This window comes from Lontra canadensis, unplaced genomic scaffold (assembly GCF_010015895.1).
Source record: "Lontra canadensis isolate GAN:19392208 unplaced genomic scaffold, GSC_riverotter_1.0 scaffold105, whole genome shotgun sequence".
In the NCBI taxonomy this organism is placed as follows: Eukaryota; Metazoa; Chordata; class Mammalia; order Carnivora; family Mustelidae; genus Lontra; species Lontra canadensis.
Genome location: NW_022631099.1, coordinates 239,912 through 267,095, shown reverse-complemented (window position 1 = coordinate 267,095; position 27,184 = coordinate 239,912). Strand labels below are relative to the sequence as shown.

General features: G+C 38.1%; 1 protein-coding gene across 6 annotated transcripts in view; it reads left to right on the top strand.

Moving 5' to 3' along the window:
• NCOA3 (nuclear receptor coactivator 3) overlaps window positions 1–27,184 on the top strand; it is a 135,621-nt gene that overhangs the window by 64,247 nt on the left and 44,190 nt on the right. For 5 of the 6 annotated variants that reach the window (XM_032838694.1, XM_032838692.1, XM_032838693.1 and 2 more), the window contains exon 2: window positions 1,629–1,710. The exons of the other annotated variant lie outside the window; for it this stretch is intronic. The gene's annotated coding sequence lies outside the window, so the exon portion shown is untranslated. The remainder of the gene's footprint in view (window positions 1–1,628; window positions 1,711–27,184) is intronic. 6 annotated transcript variants of the gene reach the window in all.

Genomic DNA, 27,184 nt, shown 5'->3' with positions numbered 1-27,184 from the left:
AGAAGTTCTGCCTGCTTTCCGCTCTTCACCTTCCTCTAATTAAATTAGATACCATAAAAGTTCAAGTAATGAAACATTGATTATTTATTTATTTAAAAAAGATTCTATTTATTTATTTATTTAAACTTTATTTTTTTCAGTGTTCAGGATTCATTGTTTATGCACCACACCCAGTGCTCCATGCAATACGTGCCCTTCTTAATACCCACCACCAGGTTCATCCAACCCCTCCCCCCTTCCCCTCCAAAACCCTCAGTTTGTTTTTCAGAGTCCACAGTCTCATGGTTTGTCTTCCCCTCCAATATCCCCCAACTCACTTCTCCTGTCCTTCTCCCAATGTCCTCTGTGTTATTCCTTATGCTCCACAAGTAACTGAAACCATATGATAACTGACTCTCTCTGCCTGAGTTATTTCACTCACCATAATCTCCTCCAGTCCCATCCATGTTGATATAAAAGTTGGGTATTCGTCCTTTCTGATGGAGGCATAATACTCCACTGCATATATGGACCATATCTTCTTTATCCATTCGTCTATTGAAAGGCATCTTGGCTCTTTTCACAGTTTGGCGACTGTGGTTGTTGCTTTCAGAAAGTGGTCGATTTTCTGTTTCTAGAATTGTTGCTCTTCTTCTCTTCAGTCTCCTGTTGGATTTGTAGGTGTTCGCAATGGTTTGATAAGCTATCTAGCTGATCTCCTGCTACCTGATGTCATCTCAGCCTGCTACTTCTCCATCATCTTGACTCCTCCCTTCCAAAAAGATTTTATTTATTTATTTGACAGACAGAGATCACAAGTAGGCAGAAAGGCAGGAGGGGGGTGGAGGGTGGAAAGCAGGCTCCCTGCCTAGCAGAGAGCCCGATGTGGGGCTCAATCCCAGGACCCTGACATCCTGACCTGAGCCGAAGGCAGAGGCTTAACCCACTGAGCCACCCAGGCGCCCTAAACATTGAATTCATTTAAACACTAAAACTAATGATTGTATTTCTCTTATTTTTTATTTGGGTATACTTGGACATTCTTTTTTTTTTTTTTTTTTAGTATTTTATTTATTTATTTGACAGAGCGATCACAAGTAGGCAGACGAGGCAGGCAGAGAGAGGGGTGGAAGCAGGCTCCCTGCTGAGCAGGAGCCTGATGCGGGGCTCCATCCCAGGACCCTGAGATCATGACCTGAGCCGAAGGCAGATGCTTAACCGATGGAGCCACCCAGGTGCCCCTCAATATTGTTTTTAGTTGTTATTTGTTGAGCATTCCTTTTGGACAGGTGGGAACACCCCAAATTCACATTACTTATCTGTTTGATTACTTTTCAGGACTCTTGGAGTTGGTTTCCTCAACTGCTGTTTTGTATTATCCATGTTTATCAATGGTGACAGGGTGTATTATATATGCTATACCTGACTTAGAAGCAGAAACAGTATTATATGGCAAAATAAGGCATCACCTCATATTCCTAGGAAGAGGCCTTATACTTGATATAGCATGTTTTGTTTTTGCTTATTTCATATGTCCAGAGAAGGGAACGGTGGGGAAGGTTAATTTGTGTGTGACTCATACTACTGCTTACATTAAGAAAGGGCAATAAAATTCAACACCCTCCTCCCCTTTTTTTGTTTGTTTTCAGGATCAATATCCTTGCTGAACAGTGGAATCACAGACCAATAAAAATAAGCTCCTACTTGAACATCACTTGACTGGTTAGCCAGGTAATTCACTTTTACTTTGACTTGATCCTTTGTGATTTTCTGTGTCCCCCCCTGAAGATCCTGACATTCCTTTTATGATTTAACCTTAAACTTGTGTCATATTTCATGTTTTTCTCTTTTGTTTTTTAGTTTTATTTATTTATTTGAGAGAGAGAGTGGGTGGGGCAGAGGAAGAGAATCTTTAAGCAGACTCCCCACTAAGCGCAGAGCCCAATGTGGGGCTCGATCCTAGGACCCTGAGATCATGACCTGAGCAGAAACCAAGAGTCAGATGGTTAACTGACTGAGCCACCCAGGCACCCTCATGTTTTTCTCTTTAATGATAACATTAGTTGAATGACTGAATGGTCTTGAAATAAGTGAATATATATCTATATTCATATATATGTGTATATATATACAAACATAACTTTTTTGGGGAAGAAGGGAACTAAATGTTACAGTTTAATGTGAGTTACTACCCTCCTACCCACTTCTCCCTTACGTGTGAATACTTTAATGATGGTTTTTTTTTTTTTTAATATTTTATTTATTTATTTAAGAGAGCACAAGCAGGGGGAGCAGCAGGCAGAGGGAGAGGGAGAAGCAGGCTCCCTGCTGAGCAGGGAGCCCAATATGGAGCTCCATCCCAGGACTCTTGGGATCATGACCTGAGCTGAAGGCAGACACTTAACTGAATGAGCTACCCAGGCACCCACTTAATGGTGTTTATTCAACATCTGAATCAATCCCATTTATTTTTTCTATTTCACCTTGTGAAGACTAGTTTCCCCAGATTGCTTGTGCTGGCATATAATATCTCATATAATAACTCCTGTCCCAACTTCTGTTGCACCAGAATAAGAGAAATGAGAATAGAAAAAGTTGTCTGATACTCAGGAAAGCAGTTACCCTTTGCTTAGCTAAATTTCTTTTTGTTAATAATACTGTCATTCTTCTGGTTAGCTCGGCTTGAAATCCAAGTCATCTTTGAACTGCCCCGCTCCCGCCCCTTTGATAAATTAGTTATTTAGTAAACAGGCCTTATCTGTTTTCCTGTCTACTGTATTTGTACCACTTTGTGCTAATACCTTAGTTTCCTAGGCCAAGATCCCATAGTTTCTTGCTTATATTTGTTCAAATGTCCCTTTATTCCCTTTTATCTACTGTTTCTAGCACTTGAAATTTTGCTTAGAAAATCTCCTTAAGTACGTCCCTTTTAATTAAGCCTCTGTTCTGCTCTAAGCTTTGTGTTTCCATTCCCTGGCTTACAGAAAAAAATAAAAACTCCCTTCTCTGACATTTGAAACACTCCTTTATCAGGGAATCTATCTAAACCTCCGGTTTCAGCTCTTGCTGTTTCCCTGTAAAATCCTTCAATTAATTGTGGTATATACATACCCATTATATTCTGAACATAGTAGAGAACTATCTCCATGCTATTTATTAAAAAAAAAAAAAAAGAAACACTTCTTTATTTGGAAGTCATTTCTGTTTATAGAAGTTATAAAAATAGAGTACAAAAAACATCTAGATATCCTTTAGCCAGATTCACCCACTTGTTTATCATTTGCATCCCTGCGCGCTCTCTCTCTTCCCCTCTCTCTAGATGCATGCATAGTTCTTTTCTGAACTGAGGGCAAGTTACATATATTGAGCTTCTTTCTGCTAATACTTCTGTATTCTCTAAGAATAGGGTCATTCTCTGTTGTACAGTTATCAGCTTCATAAATGGACTCTGACACAAATGTATGGTCTATCTTCCAGTTTGGTCAGTTGAACTAATAAAGTCTGTTAACAGCATTTCCTTTGCTTCCTGTACAGAATCCAGTCTAGGGTCGGGTACTTCATTTACTTCTCTTTAGCCTCCTTTTTCCTGGAATATTTCCATAGCCTTTGTCTTTTATGGCATTGACATTTTTGAAGGACACAGCCCGTCCCCCCTTTAAATAGAATGTTCTTCATTTTATGTTTCTCTGAAGTTTCCTTGTGATTAGTTTGAGGTTATGCATTCTTGGCTGGAATGTTGTGTAGGTGATGTGATATCCCAAGAAAGATGTCCAACTTCTGGAGACACATGATTTCTTTTGTCCCTTTTTGTGATGTTAATATTGATTATTTGGCCAGGATGTTGCCAGATTTCTCCACTGTATACTTTATTTTCCTTCCATGCAATAAGCATTTGTGGGGAGACAATGCAGATACCATGGTTCTCATCACAATTTGCTCTAGACTTAACATTCATTGCTGATTCTTACCTGATTTTATTTTTCACTGGGTTGGCTCCAAAATGGTTATTTTTTGATTCCAGCGTTCCCTTTATACTACAAGTCAGCCCTTGACATTATTCTGTAATCAAGAGCCCTATCAGTTTGGACTCATGAATTCCTAGGTTTTCAATTGATAAATTCATTACTCTACCTAATTATTTTGATACTCCAGTCGTCCTATGTTTAGAAAGTGGAACTCTTTTAAAAAAAAAAATATTTAAGCGATAGAAAGTAGAGTTCTTTCTTTTTTTCTTTCTTTTTTTTTTAAAGATTTTATTTATTTATTTGACACACAGAGAGAGATCACAAGTAGGCAGAGAGGCAGGCAGAGAGGGGGAAGCAGGCTGCATGCTGAGCAGAGAGCCCAATGCGAGGCTGGATCCCAGGACCCTGAGATCATGACCTGAGCTGAAGGCAGAGGCTTAACCCACTGAGCCACCCAGGTGCCCCAGAAAGTGTAATTCTTTTTTTTTTTTTTTAATTTTTAAAATTATTTATTTTTTAAATATATATTTTTAAGATTTTATTTATTTATTTGACAGGGAGAGATCACAAGCAGGCAGAGAGGCAGGCAGAGAGCGAGAGGGAGGAAGCAGGCTCCCCATTGAGCAGAGAGCCTGATGCAGGGCTCTATCCCAGGACGCTGAGATCATGACCTGAGCCTAAGGCAGAGGCTTTAACCCACTGAGCCACCCAGGCGCCCCGAAAGTGGAATTCTTAATCAGTCTTCCTATCCTTTTGAGGAAGAATAGTATTAGAGACTAGAATCCTGTGGGGGTGGGAGGTGTCCTCATTGCCCATGGGTTGACCCTTTCAGTGGACAGAGCTAGTAAAACATGTGTGCTTAACACAAATATGTGCATACACCAACATACTTGTACCTGAACACTTTTATAGCAACATGCATATACATAGTTTAGAAATCATGAGTTTATATCAGTATTCCAGCTTCACTCCCTGTCTACAGGGTTCTTGCTCTGCACTTACTGTTTCATATTTTTATGTCCCTTTTTATGCTGTGAGAAACCGTGGCTCCCATCATTATCAGTGCATTTACTCATTTGTTCTATCTTACAATACATCTCAAAAAATTTCAGAGTCACTTTGCCCATTTTACCATAATAAACTTAAAGTGGAGAATTTATATGTAGTTCTTCACTGTTTTACAACCATCCTGCCCAACTCTGAGAATGAAGAAATAAATATTGTATTCTTAAGTTACTTGAATCAGCCTTCTGTTGTTCCTTTCTTGCTTTCCCTTTCCTCTTCACTCCCCACTCCAACTTTCTGCATAAGATAGTTATAGTATTCATTTGAAATTAAATTAGGTTCTTTTTTTTTTTTCAGGTTTTTAAAAAAGATTGACTTATTTCAGCGTGTGCGCAGGCTTGCGTGTGAGCAAGGGAAGGGGCTCCCAGAAGGGGGACGAGGGTGGTGGGTGGGGCAGGGGGAAGAGCAGAGGGAGAGGAAGAGAATTACAAGCAGACTCCCCACTGAGTGTGGAGCATGGAGCTTGATGTGTGGTTTGGTCTTCAACCCTGAGATCATGACCTGAGCCAAAACCAAGAGTCGGATGCTTAACTGAGTAAGCCACCAGTGTGCATCTCCCCCCAACTTTTTAAAAAAGTGGGCTCCATGATGGAGCTGGGAGTTGGGAGCCCCAACCTGGGGCTTGACCTCAAGACCCTGAGATCATGACCTGAACTGAAATCAAGAGTCATTAGTTTAACTGACTGAGCTACCCAGGTGCCCCCAGTTTTTTTTTTTTTAACGCTCCTTCTCATTCTGATTGTCTTTATTTTTGAAGTTGTAGAAAACAAGTTCAAATTATACAAAAGATGCACTTCCCTTCTGTATCCTTTCCATCCCATTTCCCCCCTTTCTCATAGTAACCAGCCTTGCTGTTCCCCAGCCCCTTTCTCATTTATTTTTTACATAGTTTACATTATGTGAATATACCATAGTTTACTGAAGGCGATATCCTATGTATAGATATTATTTAGGTTGTTTCCAATATTTTGCAGTTAAAATAATGCTGCAGTGAATAACCTTATGAATATATATTTTTATATTTGGGGAGTGTTTCTTTAGGCTAAGTTCCTGGAAGTGAGGCTACTGTATTGAAGGGTAAGTGTGTGTGTAGTTTTTGTTAGATATTGTCAAATCACATTCCATAAGGATTATACCATTTTGGATTCCCACAAGCAATGTATGAGAATGACTGTGTGTTTAACCACAGTCATTCTGCAAAAGTTTTTTTAGCTCAGCATAATATGTATATTTTTTACATGTATGTACATTATTGCATGTATCAGTAATTGCTTTTTATTGCTGAGTATTATTCCACTGTGTGACTAGTTCTCATTTTTGGCTACTATGAAGAATAAAGCCACTCTGAACATTCAGGTAGAAGTCACTGTGTAGATTTTCCCCTCTTGAGTAAATACCCAGGAGTGCAATTGCAGGGTCTTATGTTAAGTGTATGCTTATCTTTTTTATTTTTTAAAAATTTCATTTATTTATTTGACAGAGATCACAAGTAGGGAGAGAGGCAGGCAGAGAGAGAGAGAGAGAGAGAGAAGCAGGCTCCCTGCTGAGCAGAGAGCCTGATGTGGGGCTTGATCCCAGGACCCTGATATTATGACCTTGGCTGAAGGCAGGGACTTAACCCACTGAGCCACCCAGATGCCCTGCTTATCTTTTTATTAAAAAAATTTTTTTTGTTTCAATTTTTAAATACTAGTTAGAAAACTTAATATTTACTTGTTTCAATTTTTAATTTAAATTCTGATTAGTATATGCTTATCTTTTTTTTTTTTAAATTTTAAACAAATTTAATTTTATTTTTTCAGTGTTCCAAGAGTCATTGTTTATGCACCACCCCAGTGCTCCATATAGTACCTGCCCTCCTTAGTGCCCACTACCAGGCTCACCTATCCCACCACTGCCCTCCCCTCCAAAACCCTCAGTTTGTTTCTCAGAGTCCACAGTCTCTCATGCTTCATCTCCCCCTCTGGAATTTCCCCCGTTCACTTTTCCTTTCCTTCTCCTAAAGCCCTCCATGTTATTCCTTATGCTCCACAAGTAAGTGAAACCATATGATAATTGACTCTCTCTGCCTGACTTATTTCACTCAGCTTAATCTCCAGTCTCGTCCATGCTGATACAGAAGTTGGCAATTCATCCTTTTTGATGGAGGCATAATATTCCGTTGTATCTATGGACCATATCTTCTTTAGCCATTCGTCTGCTGAAGGGCATCTTGGCTCTTTCCACAGTTTGGCAATTGTGGCCATTGCTGCTATGAACATTGGGGTATGGCCATTCTTTTCCCTGCATCTGTATATTTGGGGGTAAATACCCAGTAGTGCAATTGTAGGGTCATAGGGTAGCTCTGTTTTTAATTTTTTTTTTTAAAGATTTTATTTATTTATTTGACAGAGAGAGAGAGATCATAAATAGGCAGAGCAGTAGGCAGAGAGCAGGGAAGCAGGCTCCCCGCTGAGCAGAGAGCTTGCTGTGGGGCTTGATCCTAGGACCTCGAGACCATGACCCGAGCTGAAGGCAGACACTTAGCCACTGAGCCACCCAGGTACCCCAAAGACTTTTTTTTTATTTGACAAAGAAAGCCAGAGAGGGAACACAAGCAGGGGGAGTGGGAGAGTGAGAAGCAGGCTTCCCGCCAAGCAGGGAGCCCAATGTGAGGCTCTGTCCCGGGACACTGAGATCATGACCCGAGCTGAAGGCAGAGGCTTTAACCCACTGAGCCACCCAGGTGCCCCTGAGGATCAGTTTTTAAAATGTGGATATTCTGTTGACAAGACTCTCCTTTTTCCATTGCATTGTCTTGCTAACTTAATCAACTGTGTACCTCAGAATCTCTTTCTGGTCTTTTTTCTGTTCTGTTGATTTATCTATCAGTCTTGTGTCCACCGTCATTGTCCTGATTACTAAAGCTTTTATAGTAAGGTTTGAGAGTAAGTAATGTGAACTTTCCAGCTTTTTTCCTTGTCATGATTGCTTTGGCTTATCTGAGTTATTTTGCAGTTTGATAAAACTTATAAAAATATATATAAAAATATATATTATATATATAATATAATATATATAATATATAAAATAAGATAAAAATCTTATTTTGCAGTTTGATAAAAATTTCAGAATCAGTTTGTAAGTCCCTGCTGTTCTTCAGTCGCTCTGAGAAACTGTCCTGCAGAATCTAGCTCGATGGGACATCCTGAACTATGGTCATTATCTTGTCAGTTCTAGGTTGCTGGGCTCTTTTTGGGTTCCTTATTCCTGTGCTGTGCTGTGGAAATTGCTTTTTGGCCAAAAGCCTGATTAGTAGTAGGATTCATATTGTTGCCTCTTTGCTTCCTAAATGTTTTCCTAATCTTGGGGACCACAATTTGTCACTTTCCTGTTCTTTGATACCTGAATATATTTTGTTGTTATAATTTGTCCTGTTCACTGTAGGATAAAGTTTGTTACTTTCTTGGATTAAAGAGAAGTCCCGCAATTGATTCTTGAATTCATTTAAAAAAAGAAAAGAAAAAAAGGCTCTCCTCATGTTTTGGTGGATTGACAGTTTTTAAAAATCTTTTATTTTTTAGCATAGGTGCCAAAATACGTGTGTGTTAACCAGAAAATCTTCTTTGAGCATTAAAAAAAAAGATTTTTTTATTTTAGAGAGAGTACATGAGCGTGTGAATGGGGGAAGGGTCCGAGGGAGAGAATCATCAAGCAGATTTTCTGGTGAGCGTGGAACCTGATGTGGGGCTCCATCTCACGACCCATGAGATCACCACTGAGCCACACCAAGAGTTGGATGCTCAACAGTCTCAGCCACCCAAGTACCCTGAGCACTTTTTTTTTTTTTTTAAAGTAAGGTCTAGACCCACCGTAGGGCTTGAACCCATGACCCTGATGAGATCCAAGAGTTGCATACTCTACTGACCGAGCCAGCCAGGTGCCCTTGAGCATATTTTATTGAAGAACTTTTGAGGCTAGAGGATTAATTTCTGTCCAGAAGTTTTCCTAAGGAATATAGGATTGATCTTTTAAACTCTCTTACTTGTTTTTGTATTTTGAGACCAGGAAACCAATCCAGACTCTCTGTACAGATTTCATATTGGAGTACCTATAAACTTGGGTGAAGTCATCTCTTTTCCAGGTTCTCTAAATGTACTAAGTCTGTGGCCTGTTTTTGCCTAACCTTCCTTCTACCTTTGAGTCCTTGGTTCCTATAAACCAAGAATAAGTACCAGGCTCATAGGCATTAACTTATATAAATTGCAGTCTTAGTTTGTTAATGGTGGGCTTTTCATGCCTGATTAATTGAAAATGATTCTCAATTATGGCCTTCAAGATACGGCCTCAGTTGTCCAATTACCCTGGTAAAATGACTGACAGATTTTTACTAAACCTATGCTGTTAACATTATTGACATGAGAAATAGACAAAGTTTTTATTTACTTATTTATTTTTAAAGATTTTATTTATTTATCTGACAGACATAGTGAGAGAGGGAACACAAGCAGGGGAATGGGAGAGGGAGAAGCAGGCTTCCTGCTGAGCAGGGAGCTCAGTGTGGGGCCCAATTCTAGTACCCCGGGCTCATGACCTGAACCGAAGGCAGACACTTAATGACTGAGTCACCCAGGTGCCTCAGTTTTATTTTTTTATACACACACTTCTGAAACTTAAAGTATTTTTAGTAAGAGTAATTTGTTAAATTGAGGGCTAGAGATGAAAAAGAAAAAGGGGCTTCCTCATTTACAGAAAAGAAATAATAATATTCTAAAAGAATAGTTAAATTTCCCCCTTCTCTGGTTCATTCAGTCCTATGTAATTCTGTTTTGTTTAATCTTTTTCTGTAATCTGCTCTAAAGAAGTTACCTCCTTCAGGTATATAAAGAGACCAACACAGTTTGAATTAGTCTTCTAGTATAGTTGTAAAATTGTATGTTACTGGAGCTTAGTATAGGTCTATCAACCAGAGTCTATTTCCTAAAATACAAGGATTTAAAGGTACTTTGTACAGTCTTTTTTTTTTTTTTTAAAGATTTTATTTATTTATTTGACAGAGAGAGAGTACAAGTGGGGGAAGAGGCAGAGGGAGAAGCAGGCTCTCCATTGAGCAAGGAACCCAGTGTGGCCTCCATCCCAGGACCCTGGGATTGTGACCTGAGCCAAAGGCAGGCACTTAACCGACTCAGCCACCAGGCGCCCCTCTGTAGTCTTTTCTGTGAGAATCTTGGACTTCAAAGCAAGTATCAGAAAGAAACAGAGCCACCCATTTGGCAAAAGACATTTCTGATGCTTTTCATTCCTCTTTAGATAGGAGTTTTCATCAGCTGCCCTTTCATCAGCTGGCCTGAAGGGATAGATAACCTTTTATTTACTGAAGTATTTGTGGCTAATTGTATCAACTGTTTTCTCTGAATGTCTTTATTTCATATAATTTTTGAAAGACTGGATTGCTGGTTATAAAATTATAGGTTAACAATTTTTATTTCAGCACTGTTTCTAATCTATCCAAAATGTGTTTATTGGGATGGTTTCCCACTCATCTTGATTCAGGTGCTTTTAAGTGCTGCTTCCGTCTGAAGGTACATCCTTTTGGAAGCCTTGCTTTCCCTCCTGTAGACTGGCTGGCAAAGGACCGTGGAGTAGCCAGCACACAAAGCTGCTGTTCGTGCATGGCTGAGGGTGTCGGTGATCATACAGCATTCTGGGCACTTACTTCACTTCCAGGAAGTAGGCATTTGGGCTCTGCACCAGGTGCTGCTGCTTGTGCTTCTGCTCTTTCTTCAGGGATGGAGGAAGTCCTCATGTTCTGGGGAGGAGATAGTCACCACTGGAAAGTAGTTCAGCACTCTGAACATGTTCCATTTTCTTGTTGTTTCTGAAAAAATCGCTTTTATCCTTGTTCCTTTATATGTATGATCCTTTTTCTTGTGGCTACTTTCATGATTTTCTCTTTTGATTTTTAAACAGTTTGTGCTGTATTCAGGTCTAATTTTCTTTGTATTTGTTTTCCTTGGGATTCTTTGCGCTCCTTCAATGTATAGTTTGGTGTTTTCACCAAGTTTGGGGAAGTTTTGGCCTTTATTACTGCAAATATTTTATTCTTTTCCTCCTTCATTCTGATTTCTGTGACTCCAGTTACGTGTTTGTTGATCATTTGATACTTCTTACATATACTTAAGGCTCTGTCCATTTTTCTGCAATTTTTTTCTTTCCCTTAGGTTCAGTTATAGTTTTCTGTCCTCTCTGATCTGAGTAATATTCAAAAATAAAATGCTTTTATGTCTCATCTTGTTCTTAAAACCCATGGTGGAAAGGGCCTCAAGAAAAGCTAATGGATTTATCAGAGTTGTATAACTAATTTGTGTTGTCATTGAATTAGAATATAAATCTTGACTCTTTGCAAATTTCAGACCATTTTCTTTCTGTAATTTGTGAACTTTTATCCTGTAATAAGTTGCTATCTTGTTAAATGTTCATGTTGCTATGTATAGGAGTAGGGGTAGTGGTAGGGGATCTTAATTAATTTTTTGCAATTTTACAATGTTTAAGTTCTTATTTGATTTAAAAAATGATTTTTGGTGAAAGAATTTGGGTATCACTGAAGTCAGTAATACCTTAAGAACTAATCTTTTAGTTGACATTCTCCAGCAGTTAAAGTATGTCTATGGTTATTCAACAGAAATTCATCTTTAACCATGGAAGTTTTCAAATCATGAGTTTTTGGACTCTCAGGCTGTGATATCATTCATGGTCTTGGAAGTTAACTCTTTGAAGTACAGTCTCTTACTAGTCTCTTTTACTTCATGAAAATTTCTTAAACCAGTATTTGTGTTACCTTAATTTAAATGAGAGCATTATGTAGTTGGATAAAGGAATGAAAATATATTGCTAAGGTCAGGATAATTAAGTGCCTTTATATCACATTTTATTAACATTTTAGTTTTTCTTTTTCTTTTTTTTTTTTTTTTAAAGATTTTTATTTATTTATTTGACAGAGAGAGATCACAAGCAGGCAGAGAAGCAGGCAGAGAGAGAGGAAGGGAAGCAGGCTCCCTGCTGAGCAGAGAGCCCGATGTGGGGCTTGATCCCAGGACCCCGGGATCATGACCTGAGCCGAAGGCAGCGGCTTAACCCACTGAGCCACCCAGGTGCCCCGAGTTTTTCTTTTTCTTTAAAGATTTTATTTATTTATTTGACAGAGGGAGAGAGAGACAGGGTGAGAGGGAGCAGGGAGAGTGTAAGACGGAGAAGCAGGCTTCCCACTGAGCAGGGAACCCGATGCAGGGCTCGATCCTAGGACCCTGGGATCATGACTGAGCCACCCAGGTGCCCCAACATTTTAGTTCCTAAAATGTTCTGTCATAGGGATACCTGGGTGGCTCAGTGGTTAAGCCTGTGCCTTCGGCTCAGGTCATGATCTCAGGGTCCTGGGATCGAGCCCAGCATCGGGTTCTCTGCTCAACAGGGAGCCTGCTTCCCGCACTCCCCTCCCCACCCCCGCCTCTCTGCTACTTGTGATATCTGTCTGTCAAAGAAATAAATAAAATCTTAAAAAAAAAAGTTCTATCATAGCCTTCTAGAGAATTTGATAATCAAAAGGTATATGAATGGCATTCAAAATTGTAAGGACTGTATCTCTGTCCTTCAGTTTAGTTTGAAATTGAGCTACTAAAGTTTAAAGATAACTTTTAATTAAAAGTTCTGCTTTTATTATGCTTTATAATTAAAATGAATCAAGCTCACGGACATCTTGTAAAGCAGCTATTACTGAAAAACCAAACAATTTAAGGAAATTATTTCTAGGTTTAAATTTTATAAATATATAGAAAAATTGACATTTGTTAATTTTATCAGTTGCCTGCCGAGATATTATCATCCCTTAATTTTAAATCTAGAAAATACAGTCTGTCAGTGGTGTGGTGGTGGTGGTGGTGGTGGTGGTGGTGGTGGTCTTAGCATGAGAACTAAGTGGTGGTAGTCTCAGTTTGACATCAGTTTTCTCATTACGATCAATTTGTTTGTTTTACGGAACATCACGGGTTCTTTCCAGCTTTAGTTTCTATGATTGGTGGATCTAGTTCCTCATTACAGAGCCTTTTAGTTAATCCTGCTGTTTCTCCCCCTCTAACTGTAAATGCATGCTGATTGCTTGGATTAGGAGATGAAAGTATTGGTAAAGTGAAGGTGCTTAACCTATTTTTTAAAGGTGGTGGATAGGGATGGGTCAAGAATCTGCAGTCATTGGTGATGACCTGGTAAGGGCCATTACTTACTTATTTATTTTTAAAGATTTATTTATATTACAGAGAGAGAGTGTGCCAGCTTGTGTGTGTGCACACAGGCAGGGGGGCAGAGGGAGGAGAGAGAATCTGAAGCAGATGCTGTGCTGAGCTTGAGCCCAAGGCGGGGCTCCATCTCATGACCTCAAGATCACGACCTGAGCTGAAACCAAGAGTCAGTCACTCAACTGACCGTGCTACCCAGGCATCCCTAAGGGCCATCATTCTTTACTGTTTTCTTTTTGTTAAAAGACTGGTTGGAATTTCTAGTTAATGTGACCAGAAAACAGTAACTTCTTACTGGAAACTTAAGCTGAGCCATTGAAAGACAATTGTTAAAACAGCTGTAGACAGTGCAGTAACACTCAGAGTTCATGAAAAAAGGAGTAAACTATTTATTTTTTGGTTGAAATGGTTAGGAGCTTGGACTCTGATGTTGGAAAGACTTGGATTTAATTTGTCGTTCCATCACTTACTAGATGTGTGACTTTGGGTGAGTTATTTACCTCCCATATCTCTTTTCTCATGTAAAAGAGGGATAGATTTGAACTCTACTTTTATCTGTTCTGCATATCAGAGGGTTGAAATAGGGGTTAAAATGAGAGTAATAAATGGAACGCCCTCAACACAGTATCTGGCTCAAATATTAAATATATATTCACTTAACATTTTTCACTTAACAGTGTTTTTTAATTTAACATAAAGTTATGCAATATTTTATATAAATAGGAGTATATGTTACATGTGTTTTGAAGTGTACTTCAGAAAACATCTTTGAACCTATTGCTTAAGAACTGGAAAGTTGTTAGGAATACCAGCTCCCTGTATGTCTCCATGTTGCTTGCTCTTCTGCTTCTGTCCCAGGTAACAGATACCATAATTCACTTGCTTTTTAAAACTTAAAAAACAAACAAACAAAAAAACCCCCTACATGTGTGTATTCATGAACCATGTTTAGTTTCTATTTTTAGTTTTACAAAAAATGAGTGTAATATACTTTATTTTACTTTTTGAAGATTTATTTATTTGGAAAGTGAGAGTGCATGCTGGGGGGAGGGACAGAGGGAGCGGGAGAGAATCTCTAGTCGACTTCCCCTGAACTTAGAGTCTGACTTGGGACTCCATCCTATGACTCTGAGACCACAACCTCCCGCTGAAATCAAGACTCAGTTGCTCAGCTGACCGAGCTACCCAGGTGCCTCTAATATACTTGCTTTAAAAAAAAAAAAGTGATTGCTTGTAATGTTCAACCATGTTGTGTATAATTTATTTTTGCTGCTACTATATTATATTTTTTTGTATGGCTTTATTTTTTAAATTTGGGATTGATGGTCATTACAGTGTCCTCTGGTTTTTGATGTATGAATGAAATTTCAATGAACATTTTTGTGTGTTTTGTTGCAAGATTACTTCTGTTGCCCTAAAGTTTTTAAATATAAACTTGATTTTAACTGCCAATGCACTAAATTTACATTTTCTGTAGAACTTCTTTAGAAAAACTAAACTTTCTTATCCCTCTTTTATTAGCTAATTTATTTTACCTTATACTAGTCATTTATTATTTATCACAGGATTAGCAATACGCACTGCCATTTTGCTACATAACTTTAACTATTTGATTTTAAAAGAAAATTTAAGTATAGTTTACATTCAGTAAAATTCACCAGCCTTAAATTTATAATTTGCTGAGTTTTGACAGATGTAACCATTATCTCAATCATGACCTAAGACACTCTTACCATCCCCTGAAGTTCTTTTGTCCTTCTGTGCCATCAGTCCACTCCACTGACAGCTGGCGGCCCCTGGTCTGCTTTAAGTTATTAGTTTTGCCTTTTCTGAATTTCATATAAATGTATTCCCCTTATACATATAATGTATTGTTTGTAATTGTTCCACTGTCCTTGGATATTTTGTTCTTTTTCCTTTTTTCTCTTTGCCTTTCAGTTTTAGAAACTTGTATTGATCTTTAAGCTCACTGGTTTTTTTTTCTTCCTCAGCTGTGTCCCGTCAACTGATGAGCCCATCAAAGGCATTCATTTCTGTTAATGTTTTTTATTTCTAATATTTCCATTTGCTTCTTTCTCATAGTTTCCGTCTCTCTGCTTATATTACCCATCTGTTCTTGCTTGTTTTCCACTTTTCCCATTAGAGTACTTAGTATATTAATCATAATTAAAATCCCACAGTTGGTTTCCAATGCTTTTTTTTTTTTTTTTAATATTTTTAAATCCTGGCTTCTTTCCGGTTTACTAGCAAATTTTAGAGGCTTCTTAGGATATGTCATCAAAATCTGCCTTCACCTGGGGCGCCTGGGTGGCTCATTCGTTAAGCACCTGCCTTATGGCTCAGGCCATGATCCCAGCATCCTGGGATTAGAGACCCGCATTGGGCTCCCTGCTCAGCGGGGAGCCTGCTTCTCCCTCTGCTTGTGTTCCTTCTCTGGCTATCTCTCTCTGTCAAAATAGATAAATAAAATCTTAAAAAAAAAGATTTTATTTATCTATTTTGACAGAGAGTCAGGGAGAGGGGTAACAGAAGCAAAGGGAGTGGGAGAGGGAGAAATTAGGCTTCCCACTGAGCAGGGAGCCAGATGCAGGGCTCGATCCCATGACTGTGGGATCATGACTTGAGCTGAAGGCAGACGCTTAACGACTGAGCCACCCAGATGCCACCATGTCAAAGACTTAGAAAATTAATTGAAAGTCATATCCAGACCTATCTCTACTCTCCTATTTGTCCGTTAAGTGTTTATGAGATCTTACGGGCATCTTGTGGTAGTACATCCAGAAAATTTGCTCTTAAGCATGTAACATCCATTTAAAAAATTACCCAGAAAGCCATAATTTTGGTGGATCTACTATTTTAGGGTAATGAAGTGCTGTGGTTATAAGTGGGAAAACCAAAGTTATTTTACTTTAGATAATCTGACCACACGTAGTCCCTTACTCCCTTCTTATTTTTTTTCTTTAGGTTTTTTACTTTTAAGAGTTTCCTTCTGTGGAGGGAATATTATTTTTAAACTGTGGAGATTATATGATGATATGTAGGAGAATATTAATGCATTTATAATGTAAAAACTTACACATTTTAGGGGTGCCTGGGTGGCTCAGTTGGTTAAATATCTGCCTTTGCTCAGGTCATGATCTCAGGGTCCTGGGATCGAGCCCAATGTCAGCCTCCCCGCTCAGCAGAGTCTCCTTCTCCCTCTCCCTCTGCCCTTCCATCCCTGCTGGTTCTCTTTCTCTCAAACAAACACACAAACAAATAAATAAATATCTTTAAAAAATAAAAGGTTAAACATTTAAATTTACCATTTATCAAGCAGCAACTTTAAAAAGCAACTTTTTTGAGCATAGGTTCCATACTATACAGAGATTATTATTATTATTTTTTTAATTATTTATGTATTTGTCAGAAAAAGAGAGAGCGAGAGGGAGAGACTACATAAGCAGGGGGAATGGCAGGCTGAGCAGGGTGCCCGGCGTGGGACTCAGTCCCAGGACCTTGGGATCATGACCTGAGCCAAAGGCTGATGTTTAACTGACTGAACCACTCAGGCGCTCCAGTAGTTGTGTTTCTGTTATTAAATCCAAAGACTGAATGTTAAGCTGGTTTGCTTTAGATGAGACTTTTAGAATATGTAGAGAAAATTATTAAAATTGTAAGATTCGGGGCTCCTGTGTGGTTCAGTGGGTTGAGCCTCTGCCTTTGGCTCAGGTCATGATACCAGGGTCCTGGGATCAAGCCCCGAATTGGGCTCTCTGCTCAGCGGGGAGCCTGCTTCCCCCCTCTCTCTCTGCCTGCCTCTCTGCCTACTTGTGATCTCTGTCTGTCAAATAAATAAATAAAATCTTTAAAAAAAATTGTAAGATCCGTCTTTGACACGAACAACAGACTATCTAAACTACACTAAATTAAGTCACTGTTTTCTGCTCTTGGTGAAGATGGATGGAAATGAGGTTTTAGTAGTTGTTTATAGTCAAGGCTCATAAAAAGGGCAGTTTTATTGCATTTAGAAAATACAGACATAGAAAATTTGTCACATCAGTAATAACATAGCTCTTATAGTACTTAATTTTGTAACTTAATTAAGAAATATAATTGACCTAATATCATCAATCTAAAAAGTGAGCTGCTGTACAAATAGTCCAGTTTATACCGCTGTTACAGATGGCCCTATCATATGCCAAACTCTCAGATTACTTTCTTATGATTCTTTGCTTCCAAAACCCATTTTAATAAGAATGTTTTTGAATCTGTGCAATATTTAACATATAAAGCCTGCGTTATTTTGAAGTTGATATTGAAAACCTTTAAACTTCTGACCTTGAATAGAATTTGCTATGTATAACCATTACATGCAGCTGCTGGATTCAAAATTGCCTTTTCTGGGTCTCTGCTTTGTGAAAAATAGTGTGTATTGGACATGAGTGCATGGCAGCTGACATTTATCAAGGATAACAGGAGCCTTACTCATTTTCACATTTTAAAGTAACTTTGAAAGCTTTGCATGTGCACACATGCTCAACATATGTTCCTAAGATTTAAATATATTTTTCATCATGTATCAATGAAACCAAATTTCAGTCTTTAATGAGCTTATACTGTGTGATGTGTGAGCACACAGACATCTAAAGATCTGTGTAGGATATTTAACTCACTTTCATAGAATTTTATTTTTCATACTTTAAAAGTATTACAAGTAAAAATGTACCTACTTGTATGCTGGGTAGCGCTCTTGTTATTTAATGTGTTATTTGGCATTTCTTTCATTACCGTACTATAAAATTTGGCCCTGATGTAGAAAACTAGTTATAGAAATTATTTTTTTCTAGTCAACTACTGGTATATTGATCTTCTGTTTACTGGAGGATGACAGAATTAGAATTGGGATTGCATGATTTTTAGTCTTGGTTCTTAACCTTTTAAAATTTTCTTTTAAGGATAGGATGTGGTAGTAATTTAGAAAGGATTCTAAAACGAAACTGCAAAATTCATAATGTGTTGGTAAACTTGTTAGTTAAAATAACACCTTTTCATGGTTGGTGCGGGTTTCAGACATGGCAGCCCTTCAGTATATTGATATGCAGATCACACTGACTTGCTGCAAGGTAACAGGAGACATGCTTTGACTTCTGAAGATAAATTGGCCATGCACAGCTGTAATTCTACTGTCTTTTCATTTCCAGATGTGATTGAGTAGTATAAGGCCTTTGATACATAGGTCCTAGGTAGTAAGTTGGAATTTAATTTTTTGTGTATATGTGAGTTTTTACTTGGGCTTTTGATAAGCATGTTTTGTGGTATGAAGGTACCATATAAATTGTGGGGACATTTTATTACTTAAATAACTCTGAATTTGAAATGTAAGAAGGCTGAGTTCCATTTTTCCCCCATATTCCTTTCAGCAGTTAATAAGGAAGTCATTTTATTAAGCGTGATAAATAGTAAAAAGAGTTTTAAATTTAGACTAGTTAAATTTGCCAGTGTCTTTATATTTTAATAAAATGCAAAGCAAATATGAATTTTAACAGGACTTTTCAAAGAAATCATCGTTAATCACTTGTGAACTAAGTGCCCTTTCTAGTAAGAGGTACTGTTTCTACAAATTATTTTCACACAGAAATGCACAGTATCAGAGAGGGATGCCTAGCTGGCTCACTTGGTAGAACTTGTGGTTCTTGATCTCGGGATCATGAGTTCGAGTCCCACATTGAATATAGAGTTCACTTAAAAATAAAGCTTAAAAAAAAAAATACGTGATGTTTGCATAAGAACAATTTAATACTACTACCAGAACTTTATTTGTAGATATTAGTATCTTTGAGAATTCAATACTCCCCAAAAGACATCTCTTTAATCTCCTAGGTACCAAGGTTTAGGCAATTGGTAGAAGTTCTTCAGCCAGTGTGGGAATTAAAAAACAGATACTTTGTTTCCTGAATTTATGTGGATTATGAAAGTAGTTCCTTTATAATCATAGAGGCAAAATTGTGTTTTTTTTTTTTTTTAATAACCTTGATTCTGTCTGTAAATCACGAGATTCTTCAGGGAGCCATTTGTTAAGGCTTGAATGTGCTCAGATAAGCTTTGTTTTTGGTCTATGGTTATCATTGTTTCAGCAACCTTGTAAAGGTGTGGTACGTCCTGGGGCACCTGGTGACTCAGTTGGTTGTGTCCGACTCTTGATTTTGGCTCAAGGCATGATTTCAGGGTTGTGAGATAGAGAGCCCTGCCTTGGAGGGCTGCTTAAGATTCAGTCTCTCCCTCTGCCCCTCCCACACCCCTCTCCCTCTCTTTAAAAAAAAAAAAAAAAAAAAAGTATGGTATGTCCATTTTAGAAAATAGGAAATTGAGCTTCAGAGACTTCAATTTGGTGATACCATGCTGGGGCTTAGATCAGCTCTGAAGTCTTTCTCCTTTATTACACTGTGCTGTGTTTGATTTGAATTCATCAGTTTTCATAACCAGTCCACTGATTGTGTGTGTGTGTGTGTGTGTGTGTGTGTGTTGTGTTGTGTCGTGTTATGCCTAGTTTAGGAATTAATTCTTTTTTTTTTTTTTAAAGATTTTATTCATTTATTTGACAGAGAGAGATCACAAGCAGGCAGAGAGGCAGGCAGAGAGAGAGGAGGAAGCAGGCTCCCCGCTGAGCAGAGAGCCCGATGTGGGCCTCGATCCCAGGACCCTGAGATCATGACCTGAGCCGAAGGCAGCGGCTTAACCCACTGAGCCACGCAGGCGCCCGGAATTAATTCTTTATTGAGTTTCCAGATAGGGATTTAAGTATCACTTGCTAATAACTAAGTCTCTCCAGAGTTAGGATATTTAGTGCTCAGATAATGGGTGATACTATCTCTCTTTTTATACTTTATAATTTATGGAGATTTGTAATCCAATCTCTTCACAGTGATTTATTCTATTTTCATTTATTTTTTTTTCATGGCTGTCAAATTTTTATCGTCTAAGGATCATAAGCATTTATTTTAAACTTACTGAGAGGTTTCATTTTATTGGGTGGTGAATTCATCAATATTGATGAATTTCTTGGTCATCTTTCTTAGTTCTGTTTTCAAATACACTTGGGAATTTTCATTTACAATTTGCCTCTTTTTAAAAAATTAACATAAAATGTATTATTTGTTCCAGGGGTACAGGTCTGTGATTCATCAGCCTTACACAATCCACAGTGCTCACTGTAGCACATGCCCTCCCCAGTGTCCATCACCCCGCCACCCATTCCCTCCCACCCACCTTCCACTCCAGCAACCTTCAGTTTGTTTACTGAGATTAAGAGTCTCTTATGGTTTGTCTCCCTCTCTAGTTTCGTCTTGTTTCATTTTTCGCTCCTTTCCCCTGTGATTCTCTGTCTTGTTTCTCAAATTCCTCATATTAGTAAGACCATACAATTGTCTTTCTTGATTGACTTATTTTGCTTAGCATAATACCCTCTAGTTCCATCCACTATGATTTGCATCTTAAATGGGAAATTTAGTTTTCCTTTTGTTCATTTGGTACTCCCCATGTTGACCCTTCTCCCTGGCTCGGTACCCCAGCTGTTTTTGTTGCCTTCTCCCATTTCCACTCTACCTTTGGTGAGGTCTGGGATTCCAGTCTGAAATATTCTTGCAATATTAGAGAGATGAGGACTCTTTGTTATACACTGCAGGTTGTAGTTTGATGTGATCAGTAGCTTGTTATTGATGGTTATAGCTTTTCTTCACCTTCCTTTCTGTAATTTTTTGGGTTGGTTTTTACCTATGAGCATTGCTTTTGGTACTGTTGGGCATGATTGGATTTCCTGACAAAGTAGTTGCTAGTTTCTGGTTCTGAAATTCAGTGGGTTCATGGAGTCATCAATTCATTACTGTGTGTTTGCTCTTTGTTTTGGTCCACAGTCATTTTGTTATGTTTGAGCATGTCTCTGTCTTCCAAAATAAATAGAAAATACATACGTGTCATTATTATATAGAGTGGGGGGAAGAGTGGTTGGTTGAAAGCAATAATAATGGATGACATCCATGATGTCATCAGGAAGTCCTGTTCTTTTTAAAAATTTTTAATTAATTTTAAAATTTTAATTCCAGCATAGTTAGTATAAGTGTTAATGTTAGTTGCAGGTGTACAATATGGTGATTCAGCAGTTCTCTACATTAGTCATTGATCATCGTAAGTGTACTCTTAATCCCCATCACCGGTCTCACCTACCCCCTACCCACCTCCCCTTTGGTAACTATCTGTTCTCTATAGTTAAGAGTCTGTTTTTTGGTCTCTCTCTTTGCTTTCCTTTGTCCACTTGTTTTTTTCTTAAATTCCACATATGAGTGAAATCATTTGGTATTTGTCTTTCTCTGACTTATTTTGCTTAGAATTATACCCTCTAGCTCCATCCACATTGTTGCAAATGGCAAGATTTCATTCTTTTTTTTTTTTTTAAGATTTTATTTATTTATTTGGCAGAGAGAGAGAGATCACAAGTAGGCAGAGAGGCAGGCAGAGGGAGAGAGGGGGAAGCAGGCTCCCTGCTGAGCAGAGAGCCGGATGTGGGGCTCAATCCCAAGATCCTGAGACCATGACCTGAGCTGAAGGCAGAGGCTTAACCCTCTGAGCCACCCAGGTGCCCCGATTTAATTCTTTTTTTAAAAAAATGATTTCTTTTAATTATTTTAGAGTGCAAGAGTGAGCAGGGGAGAGGGTCTGAGGGAGAGAGAGAGAATCTCAAGCAAACTTTGTGCTGAGTGTGAAGCCCAGTGTGGGGCTCCATTCTTCAACCTTGGGATCACCGCCTGAGCTGAAACCAAGAGTTCAAATGCCTAACCCACAGAGCCACCCAGGCGCCCCAAGATGTCATTCTTTTTTTATGGCTGAATAATATTTCATTATACACATATACACACCCCACGTCTTCTTTATCTATTCGGCTGTTGATAAGACACTGGGGCTGCTTCCATAGTTCGGCTGTTGTGAGTAATGCTGCAATAAACATCAGAGTTCATGTAATCTTGGGAATTAGTGTTCTTGTCTTTTTTGGGTAAATACCCAAAAGTGCAATTCATGAATCATATGGTATGGTAGTTTTGTTTTTAACTTTTTGAGGAACCTCCATACTGTTCTTCCACAGTGGCTGTACCAGTTTGCATTCCCATCAACAGTTCCCTTTTTTCCACATCCTCACCAGCACTTGCTTCTTGTGTTTTGATTTTATCCTTTTTGACAGGTGTGAGGTGATACCTCATTGTGGCTTGAGTTGCTTTTCCCTGAGGATGAGTGATGTTGAGCACCTATTCTTGTGTCTCTTGGCCATGTATATGTCTTCTCTGGAGATATGTCTGTTCATGTCTTCTGCCCATTTTTAAATTGGGTTATTTGTTTTTTGTTTTTATTTTGAATTAAGTTCTTTGTCTATTTTGGATACTAACCCTTTGTCAGATATGTTATTTGCAGATATCTTCTCCCATTCCGTTTGCTTTCTCTAGTTTTATTGATTGTTGCATTTCCTTTGGGGGTGCAGAAGCTTTTTATTTTGATATAGTCAGGAAGTCCTGTTCTTTTGATTTCACAACCTGGCTTATTTATATAGGCTTGGAGATAGTAGATACTGAAATATTTATTAAATGAATGTGAACAGGATCTTGGAGAAGTCATACCAGTTTCAAACCTTTAATCCCAAACTTAGTCTACTATAGTGGTTCTTAGAAGTGTGATTAATGGTCCTTTGGGAGTCCCTGAGAACTTCTACAGGGTCCATACAATTAAAATTATTTTCATAATAACCGGTATTTGCCATTTTCATTCTATTGGTGTTTGCATTGATGGTGCAGAGCCAGTGATCCAGAAAACTTCTGGCACCTTAGCTTGAATCAAGGCAGTGGCACTACAGACTACTAGTGGTCATTACACTCTTTACTTTCCTGCACTTAGTTTAAAGGAAAAAAAAAAGCAAAACCCAAAACCAGCAACACTTTTCACTGAGGATTGTCCTGCATGAAGCAGCAAAATTTGCTCATTTCATTAAATCTTGACCCTTGAGTTCTGTATTTAAGATTTCTGTCTTGTGAGAATGGAAAATACGCAGAAAGCACTCTGTCTACCAAAGTATGATGGTTATCCTGGGGAAAAGTCCTCGTGTGCTTGGTTTGTGTACTGAACTAGCCACTTTTTTCATGGAATACCATTGTTCTTGAAAGAATGCCCAGTAAGCTCTGGTTATTGAAATCTGAGCATTTGGCAAGATGAACCTATTACTTAATGGAAACCTTTGATGGTATTTGTTGACAGTGATAAAATTTGGATTTTCAAGTGAAATTTGTAACGTTGGTAATATGAATTTGCCACTGTGAGTGTCCTTAAAGACTTTCAAGATGAGATGGGTGGTGATATTAATATGGAATTTGATATTGTATCATGAAGTATATCAGTATTTTAATATCTGCTTGATCAGTGAACTGATATTAAGATGACAATGTTTGATACAAAATCATGCATGGGTAAAAGATTTGCTCAGCGTGTAAGCTAGGGGAGTATATTTTTAATGTAACAGCGAAAGTTGATCAGTAGTTTCAGATTTTACTTTGCAACTAACTTTTAAGTAGTGCTTGTTTAGTTTAGCATAATGCCAAGGAAAATTAAAGTTGTTTACAAAAGGCTACTGAAATAGTCCTTTTTTAAAAAATAAGGAGATGTCTTGAGGCTGGATTTTCTTCATATGTTTTTGTCAAATTAACACATTGTAATATACTGAATGGAGAAGTAGCTAAGTGAATCCAGCTATCTTCTTTAAATCAGACATAAGATTTGTAAAAATGTAGAAACGGTGCCACCTCTCTATTTTGTTTCAGAAAATGTATTTTCTGAATAAATTTCTGAATAAATTCACATCTGAATAAAATTGTTTATAGAATTGTTAACACATAATGGCTTGTTTTAAGATGAATTACTATTTCAAATATTTGTTAAGTTTTAATTTTCAGTATGGTAGATATTGATAGGTATAACACACATAATAAAAGCTTTTTGGCGTTTCCAGTTTTTGAGGGATAAAGGAATCCTGATATCAGAAAGGTTGAGAATCACTGATACAGTGAATGTGTTTGGAACTCTAGAGGCATTTGACTTAAACATTGCGTGTATATGTTGGTTTTTCGAAGCACATCTAAATTCTGCTATAGCTCTCTCTGTTCTGATGTACTTAAACAGGACCGGGGCCAGAGCTAACTCGTAAGGTTTGTCTGTTCTCAAGGACATGCATTTGTCATTTGCCCTGCATCTTTCTGTGCTGAGATCCAGATTGACTGCAGTGGGTTAGGACTTTGAACACTTGTGTAACAGCCTGTGCTGTGTCTGATACGCAGTTGTCCCTGCTTTTGAATTAATAGGTCAGCCATTAACTTCCAGTGGAGACCTTTCAGAGCACATAGTACGTTTTTGGGATACTATATTTACTAGTTTGTTGATTATGGACCCTAGGTCATTAGCTTGTTGAAGGCAAATAACCTTGTCTGTTTTGGTCAGCAGTTTATCCCAAGCACATGGTGTAGGGAATGCAGTTGCCCTTGTTCATGTATGTGGACAACACTCAGTGTGTTGAAGAATGGCCAGTTAAGAATTGTCTTCCCTCTAGTTTTATTGAGAAATAATTGACATACATCACTGTATAAGTTTATGGTGGTTTGATTGATGTGCTTGATGGTTTGATTGATGTGTACTCTGAGATCAGTACACTTGGTTCAGCTAACATCCATTTTCTCCTATAGATAAAAGTAAAGAAGAAAAATTTCTCTTTGTGATGAGAATTCTTAGAAACTACTCTTTTTCTTTTTTTTTTTTTTTAAGAATTTATTTATTTGACAGAGCATAAGCAAGGGGAGCGGCAGAGGGAGTGGGAGAAGCAGACTCTTTGCTGAGCAGAGAGCCCAACAAGGGCTTGATCCCAGGACTCTGGGATCATGATATGAGCCAAAGGCAGACCCTTAACTGACTGAGCCACCCAGGTGCCCCAGGAGCTACTCTCTCAACTGCTTTTCTGTACATCACACAGCAGCATTAGCTGTAGTCATCCTGTTGTGTGTTCCATCCTGAGTTCAGTGACCACTCTTTAGATATTTGCTGGTGGGTTTTGGTTTTAACCAATTCAGGTATATGACTGGTTTTACAGGAGTTCATAATTAAATTTTTGCCTCCAGTGTTCTTTAACACTGTCTTCATTCACTAGACACGTGTAGGCCGTTTTTGTGAAATACAAAGAGAAGCTCTTTAAAGTCATGAATCACGAAACTGACCTTTGAAAAGCAGTGGGGAAAAAAAACCCCATCAAGCTATGTTTTATTTAAATTGAGTGATGCTCTTTTTGTTCTGTTCTTCAGTATTTTATGTTCTTTCTTGCTGCAAATTTCTTTTCTGGTGCAGTCATGATCTAGAGGACAGATTTTTAGCGCACATAGTATACGATACTAGCTTTATTTTGACAGGGATTTACGGAGGCGGTTGAAGCTATTGTTCAGTTAGACTTCGATACTTTTTAACATTTCTACGAGTGTTACCCTACCTTCAGCAGGTAAAGGATGCTAAGAGTGCTTCCTTACTGTCTTTTTTGACTTTGATATATATGTTCTTACTGTTATTTGTATTTTTGTCATTCTGAAATTGATAATGACTTGAAGATTTATTTGAAGAGATAAATTCTGTTATCAGACATATAATTTCTTGGAATATGGAGGTGTTACTTATTTTTTATTTGCCAGATCATTTTATTAAAATAAAAACAACAAAATAGAATTGATAGAGAACTGGTTGGGGGATGCTTGGGTCCACCTTGGATTAAAGAGGCAGATAGTAGAAATATTAAAATGGCATGTATTTCCACTTAAATATTGTTCTGATCCCACTTGCAGAATCCTGAATTAAGAAAATCAGTTCTCCCCAGTCTCTTTTAATAAAAGAAATGCTTAAGAAATACAAGTTTCCAGGCCCCATCCAAGATGTTTTCAAGTAGAATCTTCAGAATGCCCTGTCGTGAAACTAGATGTTAATAGGCACCCATATCATTTTTATTTTCAAATGATATTTGGAAAACATGGAATTGAATGGCCATGTGGTAGTCTCCCTTATGTCCTTTTTGCCTCACTGTGGGTCCTCATAGAATTTCTCTGAGATTAAGAGAGTCCTTATGCCACCATAGTGAAAAGATTTTGAGCAAACATCATCATCAAAGGCCTAGTAATAATGGGGAGTGTAGCATCTTTGAAGCACATAAGAAATGTTTCCAAGAAAACTTGTGGAATTTAAAGACATAAGACATGGTCAGCCTCTAACATTTATGGTCTGTGTAACATCTCTTTATGCCTCTGGTTTCTCCACCTGTAAAATGGGAATAATCATATTCAGGGCTTTCATAAAACCGTGAGACTGAATGAGACAAAGAACAAAGTAGAAACGTTTTTAAAAAACTATTCTTTTGGATTTAAAGTAATTTAGGCTAGGAGTGGAATTATAATCAGTATGCTGTAAGGTCAGAAAAAGAAAACTGGCAGTGGAAACAGCACTCAAGGACTGAGCCACAGACGAACCTGCAGTAAAGATGATGAGCCATTCAGGAAGTCTTATGAGTCAGACCTGCCATGCTGTGTCACTAGCTTTACAGAACATCTGCTTCAGTGTCTTTGCTTTTATTAAAGACTTTTTATTTTTAAGTAATCTCTACACCCAAAGTGGGGCTCAAACTCACAAACCCAGGATCACAAGTTGCACACACTCTGACTGAGCCTGCCAAGGTGCCTCTCCTATGTTTTTGCTTTTATTTATTTTATTTTATTTAAAAAAAAAAAGATTTTTATTTATTTATTTGACAGAGAGACACACAGTGAGAGAGGGAACATGAGCAGGGGAAGTGGGAGTGGGAGCCGGAGTGGGAGAAGC